The 14150-nt window shown below is 33.5% G+C and overlaps 1 protein-coding gene across 2 annotated transcripts in view; it reads left to right on the top strand.

Moving 5' to 3' along the window:
* The window catches only part of PCDH17 (protocadherin 17), an 81920-nt gene that overhangs the window by 41757 nt on the left and 26013 nt on the right, over window positions 1-14150 (top strand). The window lies entirely within an intron of this gene.

The following is a 14150-nucleotide window of genomic DNA, read 5'->3' as shown; positions in this document are numbered from 1 at the left end:
TCCCTTCCCTCCCCTCCCCTCCCCTCCCCTCCCTTCCCTTCCACTCTCCTCCCCTCCCCTCCCCTCCCTTTTCCTTATAAAAATTCTGATTATTACTTACTATGTAACAAACAAATAGTTTACAAAACTTTTTCCATCCTTCCCTATGTAACATTTTATTGTAATTTTTCATCAGTTCAGTTTTATGCTTTTCTATTCCTAATTTACACAACTCCCACGTTTTTAAGAGAATCTTTTTACTTCTAATAGCTTCCTTTACTCTGCTGTTTTCCATGCTGGCCATTTTTCTGTCCATTTAAAGTTTTTTTTGGTAAGGGGTATACAGTTACTCTGAAATCCTAATATAGTATCTCTAAGCAGTCTGTTATACTATCTGCAAGCATTTAGTCTTTTACGTGCCCTTTTCAGTTTTCTTTCAAAAAGCACTGTCATGTTCAGGCAGTTCCCATTTTTTGAAGGTAAACATTAAGTGTAGTGACGTTTTTGCCTTTTTCTTTTCTACAATGGCACTGAATTTGAAATTTTTTGGCCAGCACTACAGCGTGGCACAGTAGTAACTATATTTTCACCCTGGACTATTGAATGCTAAAAACTAAATTCTTTTAACAATGTATATCCCCTTATGAAATCTTGGACTAGTTAATTTAAGTGCAATGCACTTCATCATTCCTATATAATTTGTATCTTGGCATTATGATTACACTGAGTTTTATTTCCACTGGCTCTATGAGGTATCTGTGACATCAGATTCCTCACTTAGAACCAGCTGCTGCTGTTTTGTTTTTTTTCTTTCCTTCTTTTCTCCTTTTAAAAAGCAAAATAAAAACCCAAATAACTACAAACTGTATAGAATCAAGTAAATATTTGGTTTCCAATTTTTATGTGTCTTGTTCAGTTGGGATTTTATTTGCTGAAGTTCTTTGCTATTCCCTGACCCAAAAGTGGTAAACTGCGAAATATGGTAAGCTTTAATTCTTTTTGAGTATTCCGTTTCTGGTTTTATTCTTGATGACAATTCATCAGAAATTACATGTTGGTTTTTTGTTTGTTTGTTTGTTTGTTTGTTTTGTTTTGTTTTGTTTTCCACGCTGGCTTACATGATACCTGTTCTTCTTGGATATGTTCCATCCACAGAAAAAATTCCCTTTGTCACTAAAATGTTCCCTCCTCTTGTCTAAGTCAATTTTCAATTAAAAAAAAAAAAAAAAAAAAAAAAAAAAGCTTGTATCTAAGACAACTGTCTCATTTTCATCTTGAATTATGCCTTTAACTTATGATTTAGTTGACTCAAGTCTATCTCTTCAAAATTTCATTCATTTATTTATCTATCTATTTTTTTATTTATTTTTATTTATTTTTAAGAAAGAGATACGCATTTGTTGTACTTGTATATAAGATTCAAGTAAAAATGCAAAATTTTCTTCCTTTGGCCATAAGATGGCCAAAGAACAAATGGCCATAAGAACAACATCAACTAAACAAACAAACACAGGTTATATTGGTTATATTTTTAGTATTTAGTCACTGCCAATGTTTCCTAATTTCAACTAGATATGATTTTTGTTCTCACACTTCCTGGGTGTTCTAGTGAATAGGAATAACAATTAAATAGATGTACAGATAGTCTACATTTTTACTTGTTATACCATATCAAAGTCAGTATTTTTCAGACATTTTAATTTTTCCTTTGTTACACAACTCACTGAATGCTTTTTTTTAGCCCTGTTCCTTACACCATTGTCATTTTGACTTTCTTCATCTTTAGAAAGATAATTTTAGAGCTCTTTCACCGAGAAAGAGTTGCAGAATGCCACTTAGGAATATAAGCATCAGTTTATTATCATCACTGTTCAGTATTGTCACTGTTTTTTTTGTTTTGTTCTGTTTTTTGTTTGTTTGTTTGTTGTTGTTGTCGTTGTTTTTCCCATTCTAGTGCATGTCTTAATGCCTTTGTCTTTTTCTGCATTGGAGCAGCTGTGAAAATTTGTCCAAATTAGCATTACAGGTGGATTAGTTAAATCATTCTAAATCTCAGTGTAGATGTCTTTATTTGTGCTTAAAATATAGTAAATTTGGCTAAGCTTATATCAATTCCAAAGTGAACCATTGTAAGCTGAATCAGAAGCATTTTAGTGCTGAATAAATATAAAAATAAAAGAACAAGAATATAAGAATACCCACAAAGTGGTTTAATGTGATTGAACAAATCTTCTTTAAACTCACCCATATAATTGATAAGGATTAACTTTCCAGTGTTTTCTCCCTTGGTAGCCTCAGAGAAGCTTACTTTCCTTTCAGTTAAACACTTGTGATCTTAACACACTCTGGCATTTAATGGTACATCTTGGAGATATTTCATTTCACATTAAGGCTGCTTGTCGTGGTTTTGTGAATTTGGTTTTGGATATTCCACAGCATAACATCATGTATTGCACTGGGAATTAAAGTGTTAATGCTCCATTTCTGGGTACCTGTCCCTATATGTCACAGAAGTCATGGGATCTGGCCCCTTCTTTGTTTTGGGCTCACTCTTACTGCCTTGCAGGGGGTGCCATGAGGGTGCTTCCTAGCTGTCCCAAGCTTTCTGGTTTGATTGGTCTCAGAAACTCTCTCTCTCTCTCCTATTTTATTTGATATATTAGTCTCAATTTCAATTAGATTGTATTATATTATCTTGCATAGTGATATCATAGTTAGTAAAATAAATTTTCCTCCTAAGATCATTGTCACTGTTCTGTTTTTGTTTTCTTTTTCTTTCTTTTTTTTTTTTTTTCCCCTTGAGCCAAGCTCCCATCTCCCTACCCCTTTTCCCTTTTCTTTCCCATTTTTGGATGGCTTACTGCCCCCCTATCACAGGCATAGATTGATCTACTTAACTCCGTGACACTGCTACTGTATTCCATGTCCTGCTTCATGGATCTCTGCAGTGAGATCCATTCACACTGTAGCTCCTATCTAGTCTTCTACAGCTTTCTGGAGTTTGCTACGAATTCCCAGCTGATTCTGACGTAGGAAAAGTTGGAAGATAAGAAAGGACCATGTTGGTGATGTGCCTATACTCAGAATTAGTCAGAACCCACATATCTTACCTTTGTAGAGAAGCACTGACTGCAAGGGTTCTCAATCCCCAAAACCAAGTGCTGTGATCTGGCTACAAAAATATATTCACTCTCTATTACCTTGCAGCACAGAAAAGTTATGCGCTTTTGTAATTACTGTGTCTTTCACACAGTATTTTCACTGAGGTAGAAAGTAAAATCCAATATAAAAATTATGCCAAACAGAGCTATTAAATAGCCATGGTTCTTGGCTATGCTAACTTCTGAGCCCTGTCTAAAACTGCCTGGCAGAATGAGAGCTGTTCTAGACCGAAGGTGTGCTGGGTATCACTAGAACCATACAGATGCTATAGGTACAATAGTTAAGTGGTATTAACAGTTTCATATTGTGACGTATCTAACTTGCTTGCTTCTTTTAGACCAATGAATCTGTAAAGAAGGAATTAAAGTTTTGAACTTCACAGGTTCGTAACTTACAGAAGGACAAGAGATTTTACATTTTTTCCTTTGATTCTCACTGAATTCCAATAGATTTTAAATTCTTTATCTGCCTTTACAAAAACAAATTTCTTTAAGTTTTTCTTGTAAAAAGATGATAAGATAGAACCTGAAATTTGTGGAATAACAGACTCTCAGAATCACATAATATTTGAGCTAGGAAGGGAACTCAGGATGTCACATGTTCCATCTTCCCTACTCTAGCATGGACACCCAGAGCAGGTTGCACAGAAGCACATAGAGACAGCTTTTGATTATCTCAAGTATATTTAAAATATACCCAATAAATAAATATTTTCTGTGTATTTGATCCAGTAATCTCCCTCCAATAGCTTTCTTGCTTATTCAAAGCAAGAAATGCCATTAGTCCTTTATTCAGGATTTCCTCATCCAAAAGAACAGTACAGGTTTGAAAGTAAAGCTATGGTACACTGCACTGTCAGGCTGAACAGCTCAAAGCCAGACAAGGGTATCTGCACCTTGTTCATCTGAGCTTGCATTCTAGCCTGATAAACGCTGAGAATTGGCATTATATGCTTTATTCTCAGTGGCAAGTGTTAATGGTGTAACTCTTCAAGCATGTCCTGCCACTTGTTCTATCCAAGATAAATGATTTTGATTGCAAAGCAGCTCTTCCATCTATTTTGTAGATATAGTGTGTGAGGAGAGTGAATTTGGGCAAATAATAAATAAAAATTGTCAGTAGTGACATTTGAAGGGAAAAAGCAAAAAAAAACCAAACCTCTTGTTTTCTTGTAAAACATATGAGAATGTCAAAAAAAGTTCAAGTCATATATATAATAAAAAGACAAAAAAAGATACCACACATTGATTTTGGTAAATATGGTGTGCTAAGTACATAGGATTCACGTCTTACCTACACCTCATTCAGATTTCCAGGCGCCTCAGAATCTGTGACATCTAACAACTCGTATAATTTAGATTTCACTATACCTATGTGGTGAGATCTGCTTGTGCTTAGTTTCTTACAAAATATAGAGTGGGACCCCAGAACTCTATTGAATTCTTTTTTTTCCCTTGTTTCATCTAGTTTTCTGCTACAAGAATAAGAATTAGATGTGTGGTTAGGAAGCCAGAGGCAAGATGTATAGATTAGTAGATCCATACCACACTGTGATACTTAATGTAGCCATGTAGGAGTTAAAGATGGGTTCTGATTTTCAACCCTCAGTTTACAGATAGTTTTTTACTGCTGTTTGCTTCTGTTTTTTGTTAACTTTCATTATTGCTCTTGGCTTTGATTATTTCCTCAGTGTAGGAGAATCTAACCAAAGCCCCTGTTTATTTCTTGTGTTGTGTATTTTCCATCAAATGACAGTCATCAAAGGAGAACATTTTATTTCTAGCCTTGAGAAGTTCACACTCACAAGAGTGGCCTAGAGGGACGCAGCTGTCTTATTGTGCAGTGAACAGAGAATTATTCTGGGATGCATCCTACTTAGTAAAAGCCTTAAATATTATGACCAGTTTCTTGAACTGGCTTCGAAAGCAATTTGAGAATCAGTGGAAAATATGAGTTATTGACATGATATGTTGTGGTAGCTTTTCTTTTTAAACAACTAGTTATCTTATTCTGTGCCTGTTATGCCTGATTCCTACTCTATGATTTTCACATGATTCTAATTACAAAAGAAAGAGATTAACATAATGGTGGTAGCTATCAAATCCAACAGCAACATAGAGAGGTAATGATTTCCAAAAACACGGAAGTAAGAGGAAGGAATTCCTGTTCCTTCTTCTGTATGTTTAATGTGATGGACTAGATCATTAAAGATCTCTTCCCACTGAACTGTATTCCATTCCATCCCATCCCATTTCATCCCATCTTAAACATATCTTCAATTTTTGTACTGAGAAAGCACAAAGTGTATGATTTAAGGAAACAAAAGACAGTCTTAGTATTTAGATATTCTGAATGTTTTTATTTCTGCTATCATTTCTTTCTTTGGCTGGCGGAAAAACAAGAGAGACTGTCAGGGTGTGTAGTGATAGGGCAAGAAGTAATGGCTTTAAACTAAAAAGGACTAGAGTTAACTTGGATATACAGTAGGAATTATTTACCATGAGAGTGGTCAGATTCTGGAACAAGTTGCCCAGAGAGGCTATGCATGCTCCATTCCTAGAAAGAGGTCTGGGACTTAGATCAACCTGATCTAGTGGAAGGTGGATCATGGCAGGAGGAATTGGAGCTAGATGATTTTTGAAGGTCATTTTCAACTCAAACTACTCTGTGAGTCTGTGGTTCTTGAATTCCATGATACAGCTATTTTTTGTTCTTTGAATTTTGTGACAATTTTATGATGATGTTGCTTCAGAAGTACATATAAAGCTAGGGTCCATCGTTTTGCAGTTTGTATCAGCTATGTCATGTATATGGCAAAGACAATTTGGAGATACTTGTAGTCCTAAATTACATGGAGAGATTCTTCACATCCTAGAAATCTCTCGTGTGCCCAGGCTTCTTTAGAAGTGGGAGCAGTTGGTGCCTAGGAAGGCCAATTATTGGGATGTAATTAATGAGCTTAAAGGAATAAAAAAACCTCCCTTAAAGGGAGGGATAAATATGTGACAGATTGTCTCTGGCAAGTGTTAGCTCCTGATGATTTGTCATGGCTTCTTGAATATCTGAATGTTTTTTTTTTTTTTTTTTTTTTTTTTTTAAATTGTTATTATTATTATTTATTTATTTATTTTGTTTATTTTATTTTCTGGCAGTGATGTGTTATTTTTTGCTCTTTTAGCCACTTGAACCAATAACATGAAAGTGCTAGCATAAAGGAACAGGGTGGGAATGCTTCCTGAGCAGATGTTTTTATATTGCTGGTTTTTGTTAGCTTGACAAGGTGTGGAGCCACAGCCTAGAAAAAGGAAAAGTTTGCTTCTGTCAAAATTAAGTCTTTTCTAGCAGTGTTTGCTAGCCCGAAAGGTCATAAATCCTCTGTCCAAAGTTGCTTAAAGGAAAAAAAAAAAAAAAAAAAAAAAAAAAAAAAGCAAAAATCTTTTAAAAAAAAAAAAAAAAAAAAAATCTGAGTAATTTTTTTAAATTATTTTTTGAATAAGTGAGCAGTTATTGTATCTAGGTGGAGTTTTTAGAGTTTTCTGGAGTTTGTAGCAGCTTGGCACAGAATTTTCTGTGATTGTTTTCACAGATTCTGTAACCAGGAAAGGAGGAAAAAAGAAAAAAAAAAAAGGAGGGAAAAAGGGGGGAAAAATACTTCATTCATCTTCTTAAAAAAAAAAAATAATAATAATACTTTATTTATCTTCTACAATCATTTACATCATTTGGGTAAATGCCTCTGATACTCATAGCTAAGATTTTGAATGATAGTCTCACTATTTTTGATAATTGTTCCTTCAATTTTGTCTTTTTAATGTAAGCTATTTGGCTTGCATACAGCTTGAATGAATGTGCAAAAAAAATAGGTCTCAAGCTTTAAGCAGCAGGTTAGCTTTTCAGATTACTAAAGTAGGATTATAGAAAGATGGAAGCTAGCACTATGTAGTACAAGGTGTCAAATGCTTAAACTGAGGATTTCAAAGGAGATATTTTAACTATAAATAATATTTACAGATAAGAGCATAGAAGTTCCACTACTATTCTTTGTTTAATATTTTCTGTTTGTATTGAAGGCCTAATCAGATTACAAATCCCAGTTTGCTTGTAAATACTCAAACAAATGTGTACTTTCGTCATTCTGGTCTGAGCAAATGGTGCAGATTTCTATTCAATTTTTAAATTTTTATTGCTGTTTAGAATACTGACTTTATACGCTCTTAAACTATAAAGAGAATATCGAAGAATGACTTCTTTTTCATGTAAGTCATGAATGGCTATTGTGAAGTGATTCTTTAACAGACAATTCAGACTTGCAATACAGAACAATAATATATATATTGTTGAATAAAACAACATCTCAACATCTATAAAAGTCAGTTTACGCAGATAATATAATATAAATGCAGATAAAACGCATCTAGATATATATGTTAGAAATTCCAAGGTGTTAATAGCGAACTTTAAAATTATTTCTATTCAATTATTTTGGATTAAGAAGGTAGTACTGAGTGTGAGGTTTCTTAACGCATTTGGTATTAGAGATTTCCTATGAAAGATTTGTAATTGGAAATCTTCACTGTGAGGAAGTGTTTTGTTCTAATAGGGGTGCAAGACTGAAATATTCCCTTTAGTAAAACAAGAAAAAAATTAAGAAATGAGGACTGCCAGTACTTAACATGTATTTAAATTCTTCCCACATCTTCAGTTGATTGACATCTTCAACAAGCTGTTAATGACCCACTCCATTTGCTTTAAACGAGCCTTAATTTTTTAGATCTGATATAGTTTTGTAGGACGTGGGAATTAAGTAGATTTAATTGCCTTGTTTTTTGTTTTTTTAGTTATTGTTTTTGTGCTTGTAATTTACCATTCAAAAGAACAGTATGCTTTGCCACCGTAATGAAGTTTTTCAGTAGTCCTTTCTTTGAATTGAATTCTAGATGCAAAACTCTGTACTAGTTATAATGAATCAGTATTCCTATCTGAGGTAGGCTGTGTGTGTTAGGTACAGTTATTTGTAAAATAAGAGTCTTTCTCATGCTGGCTTTCAGTGTTAGAAAGTAGTAATTTAGCAGCTGTCTTGGATAGGGCTGTGAGCACATACAAAATCAAAGGTGACTGATTCTGTTCATGAGATGGGTTGGTATTGCATTTTTATTCGTGTTTTTCTTTCCTTGTACTTTGATAGTTTTAGTCCCTGGAGCACAGAGCTGAGAAATAGAAATTGTAAGTATCATGCCAGATGAGGAAAACCACGTAAGTGATGATGCAAAATGTATTGTCTCTGATAGTGAACAAGCAGAGACTGGCTTGTGTAAAACAGATTTTTATAGTAGTACTGTGATGGGTTATTCTCACCACAGTGGTACCTGCTGAGCAGCTGTGTTATTTTTGTTGTATTGTAATAGCATTTTTTTCAAGAAATGAATTACGTATCTGTAGAGACGTGATGGTACAGGCAACGATGGCTGTTAATATGCACTCAGTATTTTATATTCAGGCATGAACAACTATATTGGTGCTAGACACTAGGTAATCTGTGATTGTGATTGAAGAAAAATATTGGCAAGGGGACCAAGTGGTGGGAAGCTGGACATCAAAGTACCTACTAACATAAGCTTGAAATTGTTTCAAAGTGAAGAGCTCACAATCTTTCCCTGATAGGAATGAATAAAAACTTAGAAGACATGATAAGTAGTGAGCTATTCTACTTCCTTTCATATTGGGTGTTCATACCAGCAGTACTTCACAATGTGAAATCTGAATGCAGACTTCTGATGCAGGGTTATTCGTAGTTTAGTTCCGGAATGTTGTTAACTTTCCCCAAATATTTACAATATATTTAATTTGCAGAAGACAGAGTATGTGCAATTTTACATATGTGATATGAGGAATGGTAGTATACATTATCTTCAGTTTTTAGCAGAGAATAAATCCCTTATGCTTGTCTGCATAATCTCTCCTGTCTATACCTCCCTTCTGAAGGAGGATAGTTGTAGATTGCATTTATCTGGTAGACCACGCTTTATCCACTCTACTTTAAAGAGAAGGGAGTATGCCATTAACTGAGTTAAAACGAAATACAATATTGTGCTCTCTGTGGCCTCATCCCTGCAAGGCACTGGCTAATCAGTTTTATCTGGTGGGGTCTTTCCATTATGTCCCCTCTCTTACAATTCCTATCTGCTCAACAAATGACATATGGTCTCTCATCCGCCTTTGTGCCTCCAATAAGCATAAAGTCTAACGGGGGACAGGACGGGAAGGAGACTAACCTTTTCAGCTTGATTACAGAGAGAACAATTTGTTTTTGTAATTAGAGCTCAGCAGTGATCTCTGTTTATTTCACTGTTACTCAGCTCGGTGTAAACAGAAGTCAATTTTGACAACTGTTTAGCTCACGGCACAGTTTTAAAGTATTAAAGGATAATGGAAGACTTATTAGATTAGCTTTTGCCATGATCTTTTAGTGTCCCAGATAATTATTATTTGTGATACAGCTGAATGGTTTAGGCTTGTATTATTATGAATGCATTTCTGTGTAATATTTTATGTACTGTTGATGGGCACTAAAATGTGCATTAGGAAGTATATATTTAGTCAGATTGCAGATATTGCTGGTGTTTTAAAGTACCTGGAATTACTCCTTTTGTGATTCTTATTCTTTTCCATAGCAATAGTTCTTAGTTTCTGACTTTTAAAATAATTCAGTTCGATCATCCTCTTCATCATTACTATTATTCTTTATCACTGTTAGTAACACTTATGTGACTTCTACCACATTCCTTTGATCCAATCATTATATTTCTCCTCCAGCATTTTACTTTTAATGTTTTCTCCTTTTCACATACTTGAGCATTCTTGGATAGTTTTTCTTGCACTACCTTTTTATATCTTTCTTATTATTTTAGATCATTTCTTCTAGTCACTTAATGTTTTCACATTCATATTTGATTTTGCTTATTACTTCCTAATTATGTTATGTTGCTGCTTTCTCTGATCTTATAATTAGCTTTTTAGCTTTTGATCACCTTTTTCTTATTTTCCACAAGGCATCTCTTTTAATCTTGTCACTGCTTTCCCTTGCATGCTGCTCCCCTTCTTATCATTTTTTTCTCTAACCTCTTTCTATTAGTTTGACTTCTTCTAATCACAAACATTGCTTCTAATCTTAATTTCTGTCTCTAGTAAGAATTCAGTGTATTGGGTTTTTTTTTAGTTGAAAACTACATTTTTTTTTTTAGAAGTCAAAGTTTGTGACTTACTGGCAGTTCTCCAAAAGTTGGGGAAGTAATTCAAATGTGATTACATAGTCATTCTGGACATAGCCAAAATTACTGGAATATTTGAATAAGAAAAGAAATATTATGTGGGGTTTTCAAATTTGAATAATCCTTTTTTCTCTTACGATGCATCATGAACAGCAGCCTATGTCAGTGTTTAAGTGGATACATTTAACAAAAGATAAGTACTAGTTCATGAGTGAAATACAATTGTATTTTCATCTCAGTCTCCAAATAAACATTGATGGCGCATGTTATAAAAGCATAAAGATTGCTTAGGGCAAAGAGAGCTCTGTCAAGGTTAATGTCCCCAAATCCTTCTTGCCCTAAAGACCTTCTTTTTTTTTTTTTTTTTTCCTTTTTAATTTTTATTTTTTTTTATTTTTAATTTACTCTTCAAAACAAGTGTCCAACAGGAATGGAATACCCGAGCATTTGCACTGTGTGATTTACCTCACTATGCGCTACCACCGAACTAATGGCTTATTGCTAGTTTTGTTCTTATTAGTTATCTCATCTTTATGATCAGTGTCCATGTTTATTCAAGCAAAATTTAGTAACTTAAAAGGATCAAGAACTTTCAGCCATACTTTCAGTTTGGAAGTGAAAGGCATGTGTCTCTGATGAAATCAGTCTTTTCAGACATGAGCAAAGCAGAATAGGAGATTGCTATACTCACCGTGTAGTAGAAGAAAAAAAAAGATTATATATACATGCATTCCTTGCAAATGATACATACATATGCATTCCTTGCAAATATGCTACTAAGTTATCATGAAAAGAACAGAAAGTCAACCATTTCCCACATTTTCACAATCTATTAAAGATTTCTATTCATTCTGTTGACACTCATCACAATATTCTTTGAGTACTTCCCGGTGGTGTGTTAAGCTCTTGACTTAAGATCTCTCATTTTCTCTCCAGGAGGAGAAAACAACTGAGTGCCTGAACATTTAATTCATGCATGCTTGGTATCCTGTGTCCCAGAGGACTCCAATTGTAGCTATTTTTTTTTTTTTAATTCTGGCCAAAACATGAAAAAAAACAAACCCATATTCAGTTATGTGGCATTTAATCAAAGAAGTGAAATGATGATTGAGAAAATGCAGAGATCACTTTCCACCTGACAATTTTTTTTTACAGTTTTGTAGCTAATTAGCAAAAAGAGAAAACATTATTTTAATAGAGGCTTTTTTTTTTTTTTTTTTTTTTTTTTTTTTTTTTTTTTTTGGTGAGAACTTAATATTAGCAAAAAACCACAATGTTAAGATACATGATTTAATAACTATTCTTCATTTCTTTGCTAGTCAAACAAGTGCAGGCACTTACTTCGAAAGAATTTTAGCTTCTATATCAAGAATCCAAACAGAACTGCCCTCTCTTTTTCTATTGAGTTGAAAGGGATCATAGGAAGGGTAACTTTCTAATTTTCATATTTAAGTGATATAGCCTTCCCTGTATATAGATTATCTTGTTCTTCATAGTGGTACAAATTCAGCCCCAGAAGACTGGGAGAGCTTTACAATATTTCTGTGGGTCTGTGAACACCATTTACTCTGTTGAATTCCTACTGAACTATTTAATAGTCTTTCATGACCTGAGAAGTAACTTCCTGATGAAGGAAGCATTGATAAAGGGGGTTCAAACTGTCTGCTGTACAAAAACTGTTGACTTTTGACTCCATATTATGTTAATCACCTAATATAAATCATATATCCCCTAATAATTAAATTTCATATATATATAGGACCTGAAAGTAAACTGATTGTTATGCAGATCAGCACAAATGCAGGCTTTTGTCATGGAGAATACTTCTGGAAGTTCTGCCATTTCTCATTTATAACAAAAAATCATATAGCATGTTCTCCCTAGATCAAACAAACTAGACAGATCTTGTGGCTGACAGTATTAAGTAATGCAGAGGTACAGGAGCATATTCCTCAATCAACATCCTGAAGTGATATTGTGAAGCCAATGAATTATGATATAATGTGCAATGCAACAGTACAGAATTTCATTTTTGTTCATACAATCTATGATAATCAGAAAATCTCTACCATAAACTAACCATCTCTCATGCAACAGCATTTTGTATTTACACTGATGATGCTGTTTGTCTATTATAACTATTATACTATTTTTTAATTATTATTATGCACTGATAATAAAAATAATTTAAAAAGGCCCTTCTCTTGCAGTCTGTCTGGATCAGTTCCAAGGATCTGTATTTTCTAGGGGAACTTTAGTGTACAGTAAGTAGCAATGCACTGCATAGCAGGTAGTTTTCAGCAGTCTTCCAAGGTAATTTCAGTATATACAAGATGCAGGATGTTTTGCAGTTTCTTCTAACACCCTTTAGCTTTTCCTATCTCCTTCTAAACTGTCTCTTGTACTTTGATTCCCTTGCTAAGAGCAGTTGAAGGTGATGTGAAACAGAGAGTTTTCTGCAACTTCAGTAACTTAAAAGAGCAACTATAAAGAGAGTCCTTTCAAGAATATCCTGAAGAATTCCTTCAGCATGGAAATATTATTTTGTCAAAAAGTAATATTTTGCATTACAAAAGAATTCTTTTTCTGTTACATATGCACATATTTATGGCTAACCTTGCTGGGCAAGCTGACAAAATCATGTAATCTTTTGCTATTAAAGAAGCTTCTAGCACTAGACACCATTTAAAAGAAAAAATCAAATGCTTCTCTTACCTTATCACTAAGACGGATTAGAAAATTGAGGGTGATTTTTTTCTTTTTTTTTCTTTTTTTTTTGTTGAAAATGTTTTTCAATCTACTTGGAGAGACATCCAGACATCTTTCAGAAGGAAAAATGAAAACGAAATAATCGGATAATCTTTAGCTATCTTATATGTAATTTTTCCCAAAGAATAGCTATTAATCTTTCTGATGTTTTTTAAAATTCATATGTAGATATAAATCATTATTTTATTAATCAGTATTAAACTTACTGTACTATTATGATGGCACAATTTCTCTTTTCCTTAAAGCCTGCAGTTTAGAAGCTGCATATGTTACCTATATATGGGTAAATATATATGTATGTCTATATATATATATATATGTATATATACATACACACATACACACACACTAAGAATTTGTGTGTGTCTTCTGTGGTAATTTTTAGCTGTTATTCACCTTTTACGTGAAAATAGAAAGCATATATTATTTTTCCTCCAGCAGGAGCCATCAGATTACATGGCGTCTTGTTAATAAAGGATACCATCTCTTCCAACTGTAAAATAATAAATGTGAGTGAATCTTCACAGAAATGTAAAAAACACTCTGTGCAGCATGCAGGCTGGAATACTATTAAAAAGCAAAATTTTTTACACAAGCCTGGATAAAAATATATATACAATAGTGGTCTCAAATACTTTGAATATTAAATAGAGATAAAAGTATGAGAATAAGAGACAGAACAATCCACACGTTTCTTTTATAAATCAGTTCAACATTTTCTGAATAATTCTGGTTCAAGTAGATAGGCTCCTCTAATTATGATAGATTGTAATTTTTATTTTGCTTGTTTACACATTTAATACAAAATGAAATCCATTCTATTTCACATAGTATCGTCTTTTGTAATTTCTTTTCCTCTTATTTATTTATTTAATTATTTCTTTTTAATTAATTAAGTGAAGAATTAATAGACTTCCACTAGTTCTCTCTCACTCAGACCCAACTTCTTAGCTTTTTTTTTTTTTTTTTTTT

Source organism: Centrocercus urophasianus, unplaced genomic scaffold, assembly GCF_019232065.1.
Source record: "Centrocercus urophasianus isolate 14NV4802_14NV808 unplaced genomic scaffold, USGS_Curo_1.0 seq_9, whole genome shotgun sequence".
In the NCBI taxonomy this organism is placed as follows: Eukaryota; Metazoa; Chordata; class Aves; order Galliformes; family Phasianidae; genus Centrocercus; species Centrocercus urophasianus.
The sequence above is the reverse complement of the archived record's forward strand: the minus strand, read 5'-3'. Positions and strand labels throughout refer to the sequence as shown.